This window comes from Pristiophorus japonicus, chromosome 4 (assembly GCF_044704955.1).
Source record: "Pristiophorus japonicus isolate sPriJap1 chromosome 4, sPriJap1.hap1, whole genome shotgun sequence".
Classification (NCBI taxonomy): domain Eukaryota; kingdom Metazoa; phylum Chordata; class Chondrichthyes; family Pristiophoridae; genus Pristiophorus; species Pristiophorus japonicus.
In genome coordinates this window covers 160,228,823-160,249,655 of record NC_091980.1, presented here as the reverse complement: position 1 = coordinate 160,249,655, position 20,833 = coordinate 160,228,823, and the positions used below count along the sequence as shown (strand labels likewise).

The window sequence follows — 20,833 nt, the reverse complement described above, 5'->3', positions numbered from 1 at the left end:
GAGAGGAATAGAGAGAGCGAAGGGGAGGGAGAGAGAGAGCGAAGGGGAGGGAGAGAGAGCGAAGGGGAGGGAGAGAGAGAGCGAAGGGGAGAGGGAGAGAGAGAGGGAGAGAGCGCGAAGGGGCGAAGGGGAGAGAGGAATAGAGAGGGAGAGAGAGAGAAGGGGAGGAAGGGGGAGAGAGAAGGGAGGGAAGGAAGGGAGAGAGAGAGAGAGAGAGAGACAGAAGGGAGAGAGTGTGAGAAGGGGAGGAAGAGGGAGAGAGAGAGCAGGCGAGGAAGGGAGAGATTGAGCGAAGGGGAGGAAGGAAGGGGGGAGAGAGCGAGAGAAGGGGAGGAAGGGAGAGGAATGGAGAGAGAGAGAAGGGAGGAAGGGGGAGAGAGCGAGAGAAGGGAGAGAGAGAGAGGGAAGGGAGAGAGTGAGAGAAGGGAGGAAGGGAGGGGGTGGGAGGGAGAGAGAAGGGGAGAGAGGGAGAGGAATGGAGAGAGAGAGAGAGAGAGAGAGAGAGAGAAAGTGGAGGAAGGGAGAATGGGAAGGACAGAGAGAGAGAGAATGGGAGGGACGGAGAGAGAGAATGGGAGGGACGGAGAGAGAGAATGGGAGGGACGGAGAGAGAGAATGGGAGGGACGGAGAGAGAGAATGGGAGGGACGGAGAGAGAGAATGGGAGGGACGGAGAGAGAGAATGGGAGTGACGGAGAGAGAGAATGGGAGTGACGGAGAGAGAGAATGGGAGGGACGGAGAGAGAGAATGGGAGGGACGGAGAGAGAGAATGGGAGGGACGGAGAGAGAGAATGGGAGGGACGGAGAGAGAGAATGGGAGGGACGGAGAGAGAGAATGGGAGGGACGGAGAGAGAGAATGGGAGGGACGGAGAGAGAGAATGGGAGGGACGGAGAGAGAGAATGGGAGGGACGGAGAGGAGAGAATGGGAGGGACGGAGAGAGAGAATGGGAGGGACGGAGAGAGAGAATGGGAGGGACGGAGAGAGAGAATGGGAGGGACGGAGAGAGAGAATGGGAGGGACGGAGAGAGAGAATGGGAGGGACGGAGAGAGAGAATGGGAGGGACGGAGAGAGAGAATGGGAGGGACGGAGAGAGAGAATGGGAGGGACGGAGAGAGAGAATGGGAGGGACAGAGAGAGAGAGAAGGGGAGGAAGGCAGAGAAAGAGACAAAAGGGGAGGAAGGGAGTGAGCGAAGGGGAGGAAGGGAGTGAGCGAAGGGGAGGAAGGGAGAGATTGAGAGAAGGGGAGGAAGGGAGAGATTGAGAGAAGGGGGAGGAAGGGAGAGATTGAGCGAAGGGGAGGAAGGGAGAGATTGAGCGAAGGGGAGGAAGGGAGGAGGAGGGAGAGAGAGAGAGAGAGCGAAGGGGGAGAGAGAGAGAGAGAGAGAGCGCGAAGGGGAGAGAGAGAGAGAGAGAGCGCGAAGGGGAGAGAGAGAGAGAGAGAGCGCGAAGGGGAAGAGAGAGAGAGAGAGCGCGAAGGGGAGAGAGAGAGAGAGCGCGAAGGAGAGAGAGAGCGAAGGGGAGAGAGAGAGAGAGAGAGAGAGAGCGAAGGGAGGGGAGAGAGAGAGAGAGAGAGAGCGAAGGGAGGGAGAGAGAGAGAGAGAGAGCGAAGGGAGGGGAGAGAGAGAGAGAGAGAGCGAAGGGAGGGGAGAGAGAGAGAGAGAGCGAAGGGAGGGGGAGAGAGAGAGAGAGCGAAGGGAGGGAGAGAGAGAGAGAGAGCGAAGGGAGGGGAGAGAGAGAGAGAGAGCGAAGGGAGGGGAGAGAGAGAGAGAGAGCGAAGGGAGGGGAGAGAGAGAGAGAGCGAAGGGAGGGGAGAGAGAGAGAGAGAGCGAAGGGAGGGGAGAGAGAGAGAGAGCGAAGGGAGGGGAGAGAGAGAGAGAGCGAAGGGAGGGGAGAGAGAGAGAGAGCGAAGGGAGGGAGAGAGAGAGAGAGCGAAGGGAGGGAGAGAGAGAGAGAGCGAAGGGAGGGGGAGAGAGAGAGAGCGAAGGGAGGGGAGAGAGAGAGAGGGTGAGGGAGGGAGGGGAGAGAGAGAGAGGGTGAGGGAGGGAGGGGAGAGAGAAGGGGATGAAGGGAGAGGAATGGAGAGAGAAGGGGATGAAGGGAGAGGAATGGAGAGAGAAGGGGATGAAGGGAGAGGAATGGAGAGAGAGAGACAGAGAGAGAAAAGGGGAGGGTGAGAGCGAGAGAAGGGGAGGGTGAGGGAGAGAGAGAAGGGGAGGAAGGGAGAGAGAGAGAAGGGGAGGAAGGGAGAGAGAGAGAGAGAAGGGGAGGAAGGGAGAGAGAGAGAGAGAAGGGGAGGAAGGGAGAGAGAGAGAGAGAAGTGGAGGAAGGGAGAGAGAGAGAGAGAAGTGGAGGAAGGGAGAGAGAGAAGGGGAGGAAGGGGGAGAGAGAGAGAAGGGGAGGAAGGGAGAGAGAGAGAAGAGAGAGAGAGAAGGGGAGGAAGGGAGAGGAATGGAGAGAAAGAGAAGGGGGGAAGGGAGAGAGAGAAGGGGAGGAAGGGAGAGGAATGGAGAGAGAGAAGGGGGTGAAGGGGAGGAAGGGAGAGAGCGAGAGAAGGGGAGGAAGAGAGAGAGAGAAGGGGAGGAAGGGAGAGAGAGAGAAGGGGGTGAAGGGAGAGGAATAGAGAGAGAGAGAAGGGGGTAAAGGGGAGGAAGGGAGTGAGCGAGAGAAGGGAGAGAGAGAGAGAAGGGGAGGAAGGGAGAGAGAGAGAGAGCGAAGGGGATGAAGGGAGAGAGAGATGGGGATGAAGGAAGAGAGAGAGAAGGGGATGAAGGGAGAGTAATGGAGAGAGAGAGAAAGGGAGAAAAGGGGAGGAAGGGAGAGAGTGAGCGAAGGGGAGGAAGGGGGAGAGAGCGAGAGAAGGGAGAGAGAGAGAAGGGGAGGAAGGGAGAGATTGAGCGAAGGGGAGGAAGGGAGAGATTGAGCGAAGGGGAGGAAGCGAGAGAGAGGGAGAGAGAGCGCGAAGGGGAGAGAGGGAGAGAGAGAGCGAAGGGGGTAGAGGGAGAGAGCGAGCGAAGGGGGGAGAGAGAGAGAGAGAGAGAGCGCGAAAGGGGGAGAGAGAGAGAGAGAGCGAAGGGGAGAGAGAGAGAGCGAGCGAAGGGGAGAGAGAGAGCGAAGGAGAGAGAGAGAGAGAAGGGGAGGAAGGGAGGGAGAGAGGGAGGGAGAGAGAGAGAGAAGAGGGGCGAGAGAGAGAGAAGGGGAGGAAGGGAGAGGAATGGAGAGAGAGAGAAGGGGGTGAAGGGGAGGGAGGGAGCGAGAGAAGGGGAGGAAGGGAGAGAGAGAAGGGGAGGAAGGGAGAGGAATAGAGAGAGAAGGGGGTGAAGGGGAGGAAGGGAGAGAGCGAGAGAAGGGATAGAGAGAAGGGGAGGAAGGGAGAGAGAGAGAGAGGAGGAGGGGGGATGAAGGGAGAGAGAGAGAGAAGGGGATGAAGGGAGAGAGAGAGAAGGGGATGAAGGGAGAGAGAGAGAAGGGGATGAAGGGAGAGAGAGAGAAGGGGATGAAGGGGAGGAATGGAGAGAGATAGAGAGAGAGAGAAGGGGAGGAAGGGAGAGAGAGAGAGAGAGAATGGGAGGGACGGAGAGAGAGAAGGGGACGGAGGCAGAGAAAGAGACAAAAGGGGAGGAAGGGAGTGAGCGAAGGGGAGGAAGGGAGTGAGCGAAGGGGAGGGAGGGAGAGATTGAGCGAAGGGAGAGAGTGAGAAGGGGAGGCAGGGAGGAGAAGGGGAGAGAGAGGAATAGAGAGGAAGAGAGAGAGAGAGAAGGGGAGGAAGGGTGAGGAATGGAGAGAGAGAGAAGGGGGTGAAGGGGAGGAAGAGAGAGAGAGAGAGAGAGAGAGCGAAGGGGGGAGAGAGAGAGAGAGAGAGCGAAGGGGAGAGAGAGAGAGAGAGAGAGCAAAGGGGAGGGAGGGAGAGAGAGAGGGGAAGACGCATCACGTTCTTCCAACACCCTTTACACCTACACCCGATGTCTCGGAAAGCTTTGTGCGTCAGGGACATCGTTGTGGTGTATGAAATCCAGAATTCATGACACTGTCACTATTCACTTCATACCCAATAAACCTGTTAACAATCCGCACACAATGCCCCATGCACTTGTGCTGGGGTAAGGGACTTCGGCTGGGGGCGATGTGTGTCCTTTCTGACTTCTGAAGTCAAAACAGATCATGTTACAATGTGCAAATTTGGCTGGGTGGTACCATTTACACATTCCAGAGACACTAAAGAGTGTGGCTTATCCTCCAAGGGGACCAATCAGCAAGAGGTCATGTGATAATAGAGAACCAATCAGAGAAAAGGCAGCCATTCAATTAGTACAAATAGTTGCATCCCTGAAGTAAGGGAAGACATTGAGGGCAAGGAAATAATTAGTTATAGAACAGGAATCTAAAAAGATGGTTAAACATAAAGTGAGAGGAAAACAGGTGCTGGAGGCCATCATGCGTTGCGAGGAACCAGACATAGGGATTACTGAAACATGGCGACAGAAAAATCAGGACTGGGAATTAAAAATTGCAGGTTATAACATATTTAGAAAAGGTAGAGGGGGAAAAAAGGGGAGGCGGAGCAGCTATACTTATTAGGGATAACAATTGCAGTAGAAAAAAATGACGCAGCTATCATTAAGACAAAAATAGACTCCATATGGATAGAGATTAAAGGATCACTAATAGGTGTAGTCTACAGATCATATAATAGTGGAAAGGAGGTGGAGGAAGAAATATGCAGACAAATCAGGGAAATTAGCAAAAAACATAGTATAATAATCATGGGGGATTTCAACTACGCTGATAATTGGACGGAAGAGGCAGGTAAAGAGGATAAGGGAATGGGAAAATAAAATGGGTAACAATATTGGCAAAAACTATGTAGAACAGCAATGGGAAACATTTAAAAACTGTGTTCAACAGAGTGCAGTAAAGAACAAACTAAACACCAGTGAGATTCCATGGATGAATAAAGCCATGTGAACAATTGAGGGGAAGGAAAGAGGCATACATTAAGTACATAGAAACATAGAAAATAGGTGCAGGAGTAGGCCCTTCGAGCATGCACCGCCATTCAATGAGATCATGGCTGATCAGTCCCTCAGTACCCCTTTCCTGCTTTCTCTCCATACCCCTTGATCCCCTTAGCCGTAAGTGCCATATCTAACTCCCTCTTGAATATATCCAATGAACTGGCATCAACAACTCCCTGCGGCAGGGAATTCCACAGGTTAACAACTCTGAGTGAAGAAGTTTCTCCTCATCTCAGTCCTAAATGGCCTACCCCTTATCCTAAGACTATGTCCCCTGGCTCTGGACTTTCCCAACATCGGGAACATTCTTTCCGCATCTAACCTGTCCAGTCCCGTCAGAATCTTGCACGTTTCTATGAGATCCCCTCTCAACCTTCTAAACTGCAGTGAATAAAGGCCCAGTTGATCCAGTCTCTCCTCATCTGATCGTCCAGCCATCCCTGGAATCAGTCTGATGAACCTTCGCTGCACTCCCTCAATAGCAAGAACGTCCTTCCTCAGATTAGGAAACCAAAACTGAACACAATATTCCAGGTGAGGCCTCACTGAGGCCCTGTACAACTGCAGAAAGATCTCCCTGCTCCTATACTCAAATCCCCTAGCTATGAAGGCCAACATACCATTTGCTGCCTTCATCACCTGCTGTACCTGCATGCCCACTTTCAATGACTGATGAACCATGACACCCAGGTCTTGTTGCACCTCCCGTTTTCCTAATCTGCCACCATTCAAATAATCTGCCTTCGTGTTTTTGCCCCCAAAATGGATAACCTCACATTGATCCACATTATACTGCATCTGCCATGCATTTGCCCATTCACCTAACCTGTCCAAGTCACCCTGCAGCCTCTTAGCGTCCTCCTCACAGCTCATACTGCCACCCAGCTTAGTGTCATCTGCAAACTTGGAAATATTGCACTCAATTCCCTCATCCAAATCATTAATGTATATTGTAAAGAGCTGGGGTCCCAGCACTGAGCCCTGTGGCACTCCACTAGTCACTGCCTGCCATTCTGAAAAGGACCCATTTATTCCCAACTCTCTGCTTCCTGTCTGCCAACCAGTTCTCAATCCACGTCAGTATATTACCCCCAATACCATGCACTTTGATTTTGCACACCAATGTCTTGTGCGGGACCTTGTCAAAAGCCTTTTGAAAGTCCAAATACACCACATCCACTGGTTCTCCCTTGTCCACTCTGCTAGTTACATCCTCAAAAAATTCCAGAAGATTCGTCAAGCATGATTTCCCTTTCATAAATCCATGCTGACTTGGTCCGATCCTGTCACTGTACATTGACAGCAGGGGAGTGCATGATAAGGGAAAAGAAAAAAAGATTAGGAGAGAAGTCAAAAAAACAATTAGAAATGCAAAGAAGAACTATGAAATTAAATTATCAAGGAACATAAAACAAAGTAGTAAAATATTCTACAGGCATATCAATTTTTAAAAAAAAAGGAAGGTTGGAATGGAAATAGGGCCATTAAGGGATAGACCGGATAATGATAGAGAGATGGCGGAAATATTAAATAATTATTTTGCTTCAGTATTTACGAGGGAGATGGAACAGGTGGACAAGACATTGGCTGATGAGATAAGTGCATTTAAAATAAAGAGGGGATATATTAAATAAACTAATCAAACTCAGGATAAAACCCCTAGTCTGGATGGATTTCATCCATGCATTTTAAAAGAATCTAGGGAAGAGATAGCAGAGGCATTACTACTCAATTTAGAAAAAAGTGTAGTGCCAGAGAGCTGGCGGATAATTAAAATACCTATATTTAAGAAGGGGGATAGAACATGTCCAGGGAATTATGAACAGTCAGCTTAACATCGGTGGTAGGAAAAATAATGGAATCCCTACAAAGGAGAAAATAGAAGAACATCTAGAAACCAACAACATGATATCATAGGCAGTCCCTCGGAATCGAGGAAGACTTGCTTCCACTCCTGAAGTGAGTTCTTAGGTGGCTGAACAGTCCAATACAAGAGCCACAGACGCTGTCACAGGTGGGACAGATAGTCATTGAGGGAAGGGGTGGGTGAGACTGATTCGCCACACGTTCCTTCTGCTGCCTGCGCTGGACCTCTTCACGCTCTCGCCGTTGAGACTCAAAGTGCTCAGCGCCCTCTCGGATGCATTTCCTCCACTTAGGGCGGTCTTGGGCCAGGGACTCCCAGGTGTCAGTGGGGATGTTGCACTTTATCAGTAAAGCTTTGAGGGTGTACTTGTAGCATTTCCGCTGCCCACCTTTGGCTCATTTGCCATGAAGGAGCTCCGAGTAGAGCACTTGCTTTGGGAGTCTCGTGTCTGGCATGCAGACTATGTGGTCTGCCCAGCGGAGCTGATAGAGTGTGGTCAGTGCTTCAATGGTGGTAATGTTAGCCTGAGTGAAGACGCTGATGTTAGTGCGCCTGTCCTCCCAGGAGATTTGTACGATCTTGTGGAGACATCTTTGGTGATATTTCTGCAGCAACTTGAGGTGTCTACTGTACATGGTCCGTATCTCAGCCATACAGGAGGGCAGGTATTACTACAGCCCTGTAGACCATGAGCTTGGTGGCAGTTTGGATGGTCTGGTCTTCAAACACACTTTTCCTCAGGGGACCAAAGGCCGCACTGGAGGCGGTGTTGGATCTCATCGTCGATTCCTGCTCTTGTTGATAGGATGCTCCCTAGATATGGGAAGTGGTCCATGGTGTCCAGGGCCACACTGTGAATCTTGATGACTGGGGTGCAGTGCTGTAGGGTGAGGACAGGCTGGTGGAGGACCTTTGTCTTACGGATGTTTAGAGTAAGGCCTATGCTTTCATACGCCTCAGTAAATACGTCGACTATGTGTTGGAGTTCAGCCTCTGTACGTGCGCAGACGCAGGAGTAGTCCACGTACTGTAGCTCTATGACAGAGGTTGGGGTGGTCTTGGATCTGGCCTGGAGATGGCGCAGTTTGAACAGGTTCCCACTGGTTCTGTAGTTTAGTCCCACTCCAGCGGGGAGCTTGTTGACTGAGGTGAAGCATGGCGGCGAGAAAGATTGAGAAGAGGGTTGGTGCGATGACGCAGCCCTGTTTGACCCCGGTCCAGACGTGGATTGGGTCTGTGATGGATCCGTTGGTAAGGATCACGGCTTGCATGTCATCGTGGAGCAGGCGGAGGATGGTGACAAACTTTTGGGGGCATCCGAAATGGAGGAGGACACTCCATAGACCCCTGCGGTTGAGTGTCAAAGGCCTTTGTAAGATCGAAGAAGGCCACGTATAAGGGCTGGCGCTGTTCTCTGCATTTTTCCTGTAGCTGTCGTGCTACAAAAAGCATACCCGTTGTGCCCTGTAGGGGACGAAATCCGCACTGTGACTCCGGGAGGAGCTCCTTGGCCATGGGGAGAAGACGGTTGAGGAGGACTCTAGCGACGACTTTCCCGGTGGCTGATAGCAGGGAGATTTCTCTGTAGTTCTCTGTAGTTGCCGCAGTCAGACTTGTCCCCTTTTTTAAAGATGGTCACGATTACTGCATCTCTGAGATCCCCAGGCATGCTCTCCTCCCTCCAGATGATAGAGAAGAGGTCGTGTATTCGTGCCAACAGTGCCTCTCTGCCATACTTCAATGCCTCGGCAGGGATTCCGTCCGCATACGTAACCATCTTGTTTTTGGCTTTTTCTACCTTGTGCAGCATTGGGGTCTCACTGAGGTGGTGGCGGTATGCGTGCTGCAGGATGGAGTCGAGAACACTCGAGGCAGAGTCTCGATTGAGGAGATCTTCAAAGTGCTCCTTCCAGCGGGCCCTGACTGCCTCAGTGTCCTTGATGAGTGTTTCCCTGTTCTTGGCCAGCAGTGGGGTGGGGCCTTGGGTGTTTGGCCCATAGGTGGCCTTGACTGCGATGATGAATCCTCGCACATCATGGTTGTCGGCCAGCTGCTATATCTCCTGTGCTTTCTTCATCCACCACCTGTTCTTTAGGTCCCGGGTTTTTTGTTGGACCTCAGCCTTGAGCTGTCTGTAATGCTGTTCCCACATTGGGTTGTTTAAGGCTCAAACGCCCTGCACTTGCGCTCTATTAGCTCTTGGATCTCCTGATCATTCTCATCAAACCAGTCCTGGTGCTTTCTGGTTGAGTAACCGAGTGTCACTTTGCAGGCACTAGTTATAGAGGCCTGGAGGGCAGACCAAGCACTGTGGGCATTCTGCGTCTCGGAGTTGTCGAGGCACGCCAGGTTAGTTGTGAGGCACTGGCTGTATAGGGCTCTCTTAGTTGGGTCCTTAAGTGCTCCGGCATTGACTTTTCTGCGGCACTGCACTACTTCTGAGTGGTACCCTACTCCTGACAAAATGTCTAGAGCACGAACTTGTAATCATCAACACCCTGTTCTGCCAGAGAGACAAATACAAGGCATCGTGGCAACACCCTCGCTCCAAGCACTGGCACCTGCTTGACTATGTCATCGTATGAGCCAGGGATCGCAAGGAGCCGACGACTTCTGGACAGACTACTGCCTAATCCGATCCATCATCGACATCAACATAGCCCCAAAGCAGAGGGGGCAGCAGCAGCAGTGCCGCAAAAAAGTCAATGCCGGAACAACATGATATACACATACATATAGTGCCTTTAATGTGGGGAAACGTCCCAAGGCGCTACGCAGAAGTATTATGCGTCTTAAAGGAGGAAAGAGAGATGGAGAGGTTTAGGCAACAGAAGGCACGGCCACCAATAGTTGAGCGATTATAATTAGGGATACTCAAGAGGGCAGAATTAGAGGATCTGGGGCGGGGGAGGGCAGGGGGTTGGGGCTGGAGGAGATTAGAGATATGGAGGGGTGAGGCCATGGAGGGATTTGAAAACAAGGGTGAGATTTTAGAAATTGACTCATTGCTTAACCAGGAGCCAATGTAGGTCAGCGAGCACAGGGGTGATGGGTGAGCTGAACTTGGTGCGAGTTAGGGCATGGGCAGCCGAGTTTTGGATTACCTCTAGTTTATATAGGGTAGAATATGGGAGGCCAGCCAGGAGTGCATTGGAACAGTCAAATCTAGAGGTAATGAAGGCATGGGTGAGGGTTTCAGCAACAGATGAGCTGAGGCAAGGGCGGAGACGGGCGATGTTCTGAAGGTGGAAATAGGCGGTCTTCGTTATGCTGTGGATATGTGGTCGAAAGCTCATTTCAGGGTCAAGTATGACCCCAATATTGTGAACAATGTGGTTCAGCCTCATACAGAAGTTGGGGAGAGGGATGGAGTTAGTGATTAGGAACGGATTTTGTGGCGGGGACCGAAAACAATAGCATTAGTCTTCCCAATATTCAATTGGAAAAAATTTCTGTTCGGCCAGAACTGGATGTCGTATAAGCAGTCTAACAATTGAGGAGGGTTCGAGAGAATTTGTAATGAGGTAGAGCTGGGTGTCATCAGCATACATGTGGAAACTGATGCTGTGTTTTCAGATGGTCGCCAAGAGGCAACATGTAGATGAGAAATAGGAGGGGTCCAAGGATAGATCCTTGGGGAACACCAGAGGCAATGATGCGGGGGCAGGAAGAGAAAGAGTTGCAGGTGATTCTCTGGCTATGATCAGATCGATAATAAATGGAACCAGGTGAATGCAGTCCCACCCACGGTGGAGAGGTGTGGGTGAAGGATAGTGGTCAACCATGTCAAAGGCAGTAGACAAGTCAAGAAGGACAAGGATGGATAGTTTACCTTTGTCACGGTCACAAAGGATGTCAGTTGTGACTTTGATGAGAGTCGTTTTGGTACTGTGGCAGGGGTGGAAATCGGATTGGAGGGATTCAAACATGCCCACGGATTTGGGAGGCGACAACACGTTCAAGGACTTTAGAAAGGAAAGGGAGGTTACAGATGGGGCGGTAGTTTGCAAGGACAGAGGGGTTGAGGGTTGGGGTTTTTTTTGAGCGAGGTGATGTTAGCAGATTTGAGGGGAACAGTACCGGAGGGGAGAGAATCATTAACAATGTCAGCTAACATGGGAGCCAGAAAAGGAAGTTGGGTGGTCAGCAGTTTGATGGGAATAGGGTCAAGGGAGCAGGAAGTGGGCCTCAACAATATAATAATGAATAGTCAGCATGGATTTCAAAAGGGAAAGTCTTGCTTGACCAACCTCATTGAATTTTTTGACATGGTAACGGTGAGTGTAGACAATGGTAATGCAGTAGATGTAATTTATCTAGATTTTCAAAAGACCATCGATAAGGTATCCCATAATAGACTGATGAACAAGGTCAGAGAATGCGGAGTCAGGGGACAAGTAGCAGAATGGATAGCTAGCTGGCTTCAAGACAGAAAGCAGAGAGTAGAGGTAAAAGGTAGCTATTCATAGTGGCAGAAGATCGATGTTCCACAAGGATCAGTGCTGGGACCACTGTGTTGTTGACAATTTACATTAACGATTTATACTTTGGAATCAAAAAGCACAATTTCTAAATTTGCGGATGACACCAAATTGGGGGGATAGTCAATACCGAGGAGGACTGCACCAAATTACAGGAGGACATTAATAAATTTGCAGAATGGGCATATAATTGGCAAATGAAGTTCAATATAGATAAATGTGAGGTATTACATTTTGGTAGGAAGAACAGGGAGATCATTTATTGGAGGTGTGAGTCTAGGTGGGGTAGAGGAACAAAGGAATCTCAAGAGTACAAATACACAAATCACAAAGTTGTGACAGATTAGCAAGGCCATAAAAAAGCAAATGAAGCACTGTTTATTTTTAGTGGTATAGAATTGAAAATTAGGGAAGTTATGCTAAACCTGTACCGAACCTTGGTGAGACCACTCTTGGAGTACTGCGTACAGTTCTGGTCACCATATTATAACAAGGATATAGAGGCACTGGAGAGGGTGCAGAGAAGATTTACAAGTATGATAGCAGAAATGCGAGGGTATAGATATCGGGAAAGGATGAACAGGCTGGCGCAATCCAAGGTCCAGGAGTACATGCTGAGAGACGCACTAAAGATTGGTGCAGTCGCCGCAAAGGCACGATGGGGAAGAGCCACAGTTTAAGGCCCTTCCGCCACGCTAGACCCAGGGGATGAAATCAGACCCTCCTTGGGCTGTATTTGTTAATCTGCTTGTATACGTAGAGCACCATATATAATGAAAATCCCTGCATTGTTTAGTAACTTGTTAAGAAATGTAAATGTATTCTTATCCGTTCCATGTACTGCTTTCATCTGCATAGTGCTACATGTAACGTGATTCATGATCGGTATTGAAATGTATCCTGGAATGTAATATAAACCTGTTCTTATCTGCTCCACATAATACCCTCATTTGCACAGTACTACATGTAACATGATTTGCGGATTGTACTAAACTGTACCTTGAAATGAAATGCACGATAGTGCATTGTATGGAACTGCTGTCAGCATCCAAACGAATTGTATGGAATTGCTGACCGCAAGGTACTGAACTATTTTCCAGTGTATTGTGAAAATTTTATATGAATAAAGTATATTTTTGGAAAAAAAAATGATGAACAGGCTGAGTCGCTTTTCTCTCGAAAGAAGGAGGCTGAGGGGTGACCTAATAAAGATCTTTAAAATTATGAAAGGTTTTGATAGAGTGGATACAGAGAGAATGTTTCCACTTGTGGGCAAGAGCATAACTAGAGGCCATCAATATAAGATAGTCACCAAGAAATCCAATAGGGAATTCAGAAGAAACTTCTTTACCCAAAGAATGGTGAGAATGTGGAACTCGCTACCACAAGGAATGGTTGAATAATTGTACATCCCTGTCTGGAGTAAAAATAAAATGGGGAAGGTGGCTCAACCGTGGCTAACAAGGGAAATTAAGGATAGTGTTAAATCCAAGGAAGAGGCATATAAATTGCCCAGAAAAAGCAGCAAACCTGAGGACTGTGAGAATGTTATAATACAGCAGAGGAGGACAAAGGGTTTAATTAGGAGGGGCAAAATAGAGTATGAGAGGAAGCTTGCTAGAAACATAAAAACTGACTGCAAAAGTTTCTATAGATATGCGAAGAGAAAAAGATTAGTGAAAACAAGCATAGGTCCCTTGCAGTCAGATTCAGGTGAATTTATAATGGGGAACAAAGAAATGGCGGACCAGTTAAACAAATACTTTGGTTCTGTCTTCATGAAGGAACACACAAATAACCTTCCGGAAATACTAGGGGACCGAGGATCTCGTGAGGAGGAACTGAAGGAAATCCTTATTAGGCGATAAATTGTGATAGGGAAATAGATGGGATTGAAGGCTGATAAATCCCGAGGGCCTGATGGTCTGCATCCCAGAGTACTTAAGGAAGTAGCCCTAGAAATAGTGGATGCATTGGTGATCATTTTCCAACAGTCTATCGACTCTGGATCAGTTCATATGGACTGGAGGACAGCTAATGTAACACCACTTTTTAAGAAAGGAGGGAGAGAGAAAACGGGGAATTATAGACCAGCTAGCCTGACATCGCTAGTGGGGAAAATGTTGGAATCAATTATTAAAGATGAAATAGCAGCACATTTGGAAAGCAGTGACGGGATCGGTCCAAGTCAGCATGGATCTATGAAAGGGAAATCACGCTTGACAAATCTTCTAGAATTTTTTGAGGATGTAACTGGCAGAGTGGACAAGGGAGAACCAGTGGTTGTGGTGTATTTGGACTTTCAAAAGGCTTTTGACAAGGTCCCGCACAAGAGATTGGTGTGCAAAATTAAAGTACATGGTATTGGGGGTAGTGTACTGATGTGGATAGAGAACTGGTTGGCAGACAGGAAGCAGAGAGTCGGGATAAACGGATCCTTTTCAGAATGGCAGGCAGTGATTAGTGGGGTACCGCAGGGCTCAGTGATGGGACCCCAGCTATTTACAATATACATTAATGATTTGGATGAGGGAATTGAGTGCAATATTTCCAAGTTTGCAGATGACACTAAGCTGGGTGGCAGTATGAGCTATGAGGAGGATGCTAAAAGGCTGCAGGGTGACTTGAACAGGTTAGGTGAGTGGGCAAATGCATGGCAGATGCAGTATAATGTGGATAAATGTGAGTTTATCCACTTTGGTGGCAAAAACACGAAGGCAGAATATTATCTGAATGGCGGCAGATTAGGAAAAGGGGAGGTGCAATGAGACCTGGGTGTCATGGTACATCAGTCATTGAAAGTTGGCATGCAGGTACAGCAGGCGGTGAAGAAGGCAAATGGTATGTTGGCCTTCATAGCTAGGGGATTTGAGTATAGGAGCAGGGAGGTCTGACTGCAGTTGTACAGGGCCTTAGTGAGGCCTCACCTGGAATATTGTGTGCAGTTTTGGTCTCCTAATCTGAGGAAGGACATTCTTGCTATTGAGGGAGTGCAGCAAAGTTTCACCAGATTGATCCCGGGATGGCAGGATTGACATATGAGGAGAGACTGGATCGACTGGGCCTTTATTCACTGGAGTTTAGAAGGATGAGAGGGGATCTCATAGAAATATTTAAAATTCTGATGGGACTGGACAGGTTAGATGCGGGAAGAATGTTCCCGATGTTGGGGAAGTCCAGAACCAGGGGACATAATCTAAGGATAAGGGGTAAGCCATTTAGGACTGAGATGAGGAAAAACCTCTTCACTCTGAGTTGTTAACCTGTGGAATTCCCTACCGCAGAGAGTTGTTGATGCCAGTTCATTGGATATATTCAAGAGGGAGTTAGATTTGGCCCTTACGGCTAAAGGGATTAAGGGGTATGGAGAGAAAGTGGGAAAGGGGTACTGAGGTGAATGATCAGCAATGATCTTATTGAATGGCCTACTCCTGCACCTATTTTCTATGTTTCTAGTATAGGTGCATTTAAGGGGAGACTAGACAAACATAGGCAGGAGAAGGGATTAGAAGATTATACTGATAGATTTAGATGAGGAAAGATGGGAGGAGGCTCGAGTGGAGCAAAAACGCTGGCATGGACTGGTTGGGCCGAATGGTGTGTTTCTGTGCTGTATAAGAACATAAGAATTAGGAGCAGGTGCAGCCCATTTGGCCCCTCGAGCCAGCCCCCTCAGAATCTTATACGTTTCAATAAGATCACCTCTCATTATTCTAAACTCTAGTGAGTATAGGTCCAACCTATCTTCATAAGACAACCCCTTCATCTCAGGAATCATCCTATTAAACCTTCTCTGAACTGCCTCCAATGCAAGTCTATCCCTTCTTAAAACTGTATGCAGTAATCCAGGTGTGGTCTCAGCAATGTCCTATACAGTTGTAGCAAGACTTCCCTACTTTTATAAAGGCCAACATTCTAGTTGCCTTCCTAATTATTTGCTGAACCTACATGCTAACTTTTTGTGTTTCATGTACGTGGACCACCAGATCCCTCTGTACCGCAGCATTTTGTAATTTCTCTCCATTTAAATAATTTTGCTTTTTTATTCTTCCTAATAAAGTGGATTACCCCATATTATACACCATAGAAACATAGAAAATAGCTGCAGGAGTAGGCCATTCGGCCATTCAATATCATAGCTGATCATGCAACTTCAGTACCCCATTCCTGCTTTCTCTCTATACCCCTTGATCCCTTTAGCCGTAAGGGCCACATCTAACTCCCTTTTGAATATATCTAACGAACTGGCCTCAACAACTTTCTGTGATAGAGAATTCCACAGGTTCACAATTCTCTGAGTGAAGAAGTTTCTCCTCATCTCGGTCCTAAATGGCTTACCCCTTATCCTTGGACTGTAATCCCTGGTTCTGGACTATCCCAACATCGGGAACATTCTTCCTGCATCTCACCTGTCCAATTCCGTCAGAATTTTATATGTTTCTATGAGACCCCCTCTCATTCTTCTAAATTCCAGTGAATATAAGCCTAGTCGATTCAGTCTTTCTTCATATGTCAGTCCTGCCATCCCGGGAATCAGTCTGGTGAACCTTTTCTGCACCCCCTCAATAGCAAGAATGTCCTTCCTCAGGTTAGGAGACCAAAACTGTATACACTATTCAAGGTGTGGCCTCACCAAGGCCCTGTACAACTGCAGCAAGACCTCCTTGCTCCTATACTCAAATTCTCTCGCTCTGAAGGCCAACATGCCATTTGCCTTCACCACCTGCTGTACCTGCATGCCAACTTTTAATGACTGATGTACCATGACACCTAGGTCTTGTTGCACCTCCCCTTTTCCTAATCTGTCACCATTCAGATAATATTCTGCCTCCCTGTTTTTGCCACAAGTGGATAACCTCACACTTATCTACATTATACTGCACCTGCCTTGCATTTGTTCAATCACCTAACCTGTCCAAGTCACGCTGTAGCCTCTTAGCATCCTCCTCACAGCTCACACTGCCACCCAGCTTAGTGTCATCTGCAAATTTGGAGATATTACATTCAATTCCTTCACCCAAATTATTAATGTATATTGTAAATAGCTGGGGTCCCAGCACTGGACCTTGCGGTACCCCACTAGTCACTTCCTGCCATTCTGAAAAGGACCCGTTTATTCCTACTCTTTGCTTCCTTTCTGCCAACCAGCTCTCTATCCACGTCAATACATTACCCCCAATACCATGTGCCTTAATTTTGCACACCAATCTCTTGTGTGGGACCTTGTCAAAAGCCTTTTGAAAGTCCAAATACACCACATCTACTGGTTCTCCCTTATCCACTCTACTAGTTACATTCCCAAAAAGCTCTAGAAGATTTGTCAAGCATGATTTCCCTTTCATAAATCCATGCTGACTTGGACTGATCCTGTCACTGCTTTCCAAATGCGCTGCTATTATGTCTTTAATAATTGATTCCAAAATTTTCCCCACTACCGATGTCAGGCTAACTGGTCTATAATTCTCTATTTTCTCTCTCCCTCCTTTTTTTTTAAGTGGGGTTACATTAGCTACCCTCCAATCCGTAGGAACTGATCCAGAGAGTATCTGACAATTCTTTGCCCACTCACTTAATCGATTGCAGATTCTTTATGTCCTCCTCGCAACTTGCTTTCCCATCTATCTTTGCTTCATCAGTAAATTTGGCTACAGTACACTTGCTGCCTTCATCCAGGTCATTAATCTAGATTATAAATAATTGAGGCCCTAGCACTGATCCCTGTGGCACCCCACTAGTTGCAGTTTGCCAACCTGAAAATGATCCATTTGTCCTATGTAATCCTCTGGATATACATGATGTGTGAATAGGCACTACACCCACATAAACTTCGTAAGAACTTAGGAATTAGGAGCAGGAGTAGGCCATATGGCCACTCGAGCATGCTCCGCCATTCAATAAGATCGTGGCTGTTCATCGTCCTCAACTCCACTTTCCCGCCCCCTTGATTCCCCTCGAGTCCATCATAAGTTGAAGTCCAAAAAGGGGCTTCGCCAGAACCTATCAAATGTATCTGTACATCTCCAGCATGTGCCAAGAGCATCATTAAAATAATGAAGATATCCCTACAAGGTAGGTCATTTATCTATATTTTTTATTTGATTAATCTTTAGACATGCCTGAAGTTAGTGACCACCTGTCTGGTTTTGATCTGGACAGTCAAGTTTTGAGGGGTGGCTGCTAATGATGGATGGTGAAACTGTGTTTCAATTTGACAGCGTTTTTAAAAAAAGCAATGCGAGTGTGACCAGTTCACCTCTGTGCCTGCATTAGCCGGGCCATTTCACATTTATGTTTGTGCGAGCAAACTCATTTAGCTATGTGCACACATCCCTATTTTTAGTGCCTCATTTGATTTTAAATTGGGACTTACATTGGCTTCTGGTTGAGGCAATGCCTCAATTTCAAAATTCTCATCCTTATTTTCAAATCTCTCCATGACCTCGCCCCTCCCCATCTCTAATCTCCTTCAGCCCCACAACCCCCCCCGAAATGTCTGCGCTCCTCAAATTCTGCTCTCCTGAGCATCCCTGATTGTAATCGCTCAACCATTGGTGGCCGTGCCTTCTATTGCCTAGGCCCCCCAAGCTCTGGAACTCCCTGCCTAAACCTCTCCGCCTCTCTACCTCTCGCTTTCCTCCTTCAAGACGCTCCTTTAAAACATGCCTCTTTGACCAAGCTTTGCTAATTTCTACTTATGCGGCTCGGCATCAATTTTTTAGTGCGTAATACTCCTGTGAAGCACCTTGGGACGTTTCACTACGTTAAAGGTGCTATATAAATACAAGTTGTTGTTGTGGTAGGGTGTCATCATCATCATAGGCAGTCCCTCGGAATACTTGCTTCCACTCTTAAAATGAGTCCTTAGGTGGCTGAACAGTCCAATACGAGAGCCACAGACCCTGTCACAGGTGGGACAGATAGTCGGTGCGGGAAGGGGGTGGGTGGGGAGTCTGGTTTGCCGCATGCTCTTTCCGCTGCCTGCGCTTGATTTCTGCAGGCTCTCGGCGACAAGATTCGAGGAGCTCAGCGCCCTCCCGGATGCACTTCCTTCACTTAGGGTGGTCTTTGGCCAGGGACTCCCAGATGTCGGTGGGGATGTTGTACTTTATCAGGGAGATTTTGAAGGTGTCCTTGTAATGTTTCCTCTGCACACCTTGGGCCTGTTTGCCGTGAAGCAGATCCAAGTAGCGTGCTTGCTTTGGGAGTCTCGTGTCAGGCATGTGAACGATGTGGCCCGCCCGGCGGAGCTGATCGAGTGTGGCCAGTACTTCAATGCTGGGGATGTTGGCCTGGTGGAGGACGCTGACGTTGATCCAGGGGATTTGCAGGATCTTGCGGAGACATCGTTGGTGGTAATTCTCCAGCGACTTGCGGTGTCTACTGTACATGGTCCACGTCTCTGAGCCATACGGGAGGGCGGGTCTTCCTCGATTCCGAGGGACTGCCTATGATGATGAGACCATGAGCTTGCTGGCAGAGTTGAGGGCCTGGTCTTCGAACACTCTTTGCCTCAGGCGGCCGAAGGCTGCGCTGGTGCACGGGAGTCGGTGTCACCTTGCAAGTGAGCACTTTCTTTAAGGAACCTCCCTTTAAGAAGTTCCCTCCTTTTACAGGTCAGGTTGACTGCCCTTAACAACGCCCCTCCCCCACAGCTCTCCCCCCCCCCCCCCCCTCCCGCCATTTTAGCTGCAGGTTGGTGCTGCTCACTGCGCTCACTCCCTGCTAAACAATTCTTTGTGTCACTAATTTACCTCATTCCTATTGATTGAATACAGCCATGACCTTTTACTGGAAGTCCGGATTGTGGTGCGGTGTTTTATTGAGCTGTTTGATCCGGAGTGCTGGATGTTTTTGCCGCCCAGCACGGGACGGGCTGTACCACAGATTGCCTTTTGGTTCTCTCAGTTTAACCCCCAACACGGTGAATTTTCACCCTTTTTGTCGAATGATGCTGTTCAGTGACCAGTGCTCGCGTGGTTTCCGCGCTCGGGAGGGCAGGAAGAGTCGGCGAAAGATGCCTTGACCTTTTTATCGGCCTGGCCTCGGCCCTTGCACCGGCTGCCATGAGGTTCTCCGTCCGTGCGCCCCCCTTTCTGTGACTTCAAAAAAATAACATAAGCTTTCTGTGCTTTAATTTCAACAGGGTTTTGTAAAAATCACACACACACACACACAAAGGAGGATGAGATCAGAATCGAGCCGTGCCTGCGACATGTTAGGAACCAGACACAGGTAGGCAAAAGACCATCATCACAGGCAGTCCCTCAAAATCCAGGAAGAGTTGCTTCCACTCCAAAAGTAAGTTCTCAGGTCCAATCCAATAATGTACAGTCCAATATGGGAATTACAGTCCCTGTCACAGGTGGGACAGACAGTGGTTGAGGGAAAGGGTGGGTGGGACTGGTTTGCCGCACGCTCCTTCCGCTGCCTGCGCTTGGTCTCTGCATGCTCTCGGCGACGAGACTCGAGGTGCTCAGCGCCCTCCCGGATGGTTGATTCTGGAGATGAGGGGGTTGACTTATGAGGAAAGGTTGAGTAGGTTGGGCCTCAACTCATTGCAATTCAGACGAATGAGAGGTGATCTTATCGAAATGTATAAGATTATGAGGGGGCTTGACAAGGTGGATGCAGAGAGGATGTTTCCACTGATAGGGGTGATTAGAACTAGGGGGCATAATCTTGGAATAAGGGGCCGCCCATTTAGGACTGAGATGAGAAGGAATTTCTTCTGAGGGTTGTGAATCTGTGGAATTCGCTGTCTCAGAGAGCTATGGAAGCTGGGACATTGAATAAATTTAAGACAGAGATACACAGTTTCTTAACCGAGGGGTTATGGGAAGTGGGTGGGGAAGTGGACCTGAGTCCATGATTGAATCAGCCATGATCGTATTAAATGGCGGAGCTGGCTCGAGGGGCCGTATGGCCTACTCCTGCTTCTATTTCTTATGTTCTTATGCTCTTCCTCCACTTAGGGCAGTCTTGGGCTAGGGATTCCCAGGTGCCGGTGGGGATGTTACACTTTATCAAGGAGGCTTTGAGGGTGTTTCCTCTGCCCATCTGGAGCTCGCTTGCTGTGTTGGAGTTCTGAGTAGAGCACTTGCTTAGGGAGTCTCGTGTCGGGCATGCGGACGATGTGGCCCGTCCAACGGAGCTGGTCGAGTGTGGTCAGCGCTTTGATGTAGTGGTAATATCTGGAGTGTAGGATGAACAGGCTGCATGAGAAGAATATGCCCGAGTGTGCACCAACTTCAGCAGAAACAAGGCATGGAGCACATGCTAATTATATGGTCATATCCCAGTCATGTTACCATGAGACATAACATGTGAATACTTCCCCAAATCTGGGGCAGCTCATGTCTTTTGAACTGAGGGTTAAGATAGGTGACACCCTGTCTCATCTCTAGCTTCCAATCAATTTATCTTCAGTTTTCCTCCCCTTCTGTCCGTATCTTTATGTCTGTATATGTC

The 20,833-nt window shown here is 48.5% G+C and overlaps 1 protein-coding gene across 2 annotated transcripts in view; it reads left to right on the top strand.

The window, feature by feature from the left end:
* Positions 1-19,037: 19,037 nt before the first annotated feature.
* Positions 19,038-20,833, top strand: part of LOC139263138 (cytosolic phospholipase A2 zeta-like) — a 202,217-nt gene continuing 200,421 nt past the window's right edge. The window contains exons 1-2 of one of the 2 annotated variants that reach the window (XM_070878746.1): positions 19,038-19,057; positions 19,509-19,597. The gene's annotated coding sequence lies outside the window, so the exon portion shown is untranslated. Of the gene's footprint in view, positions 19,058-19,340; positions 19,598-20,833 lie in introns of those variants that run through there. The other variant, XM_070878745.1, reaches the window with a different exon arrangement.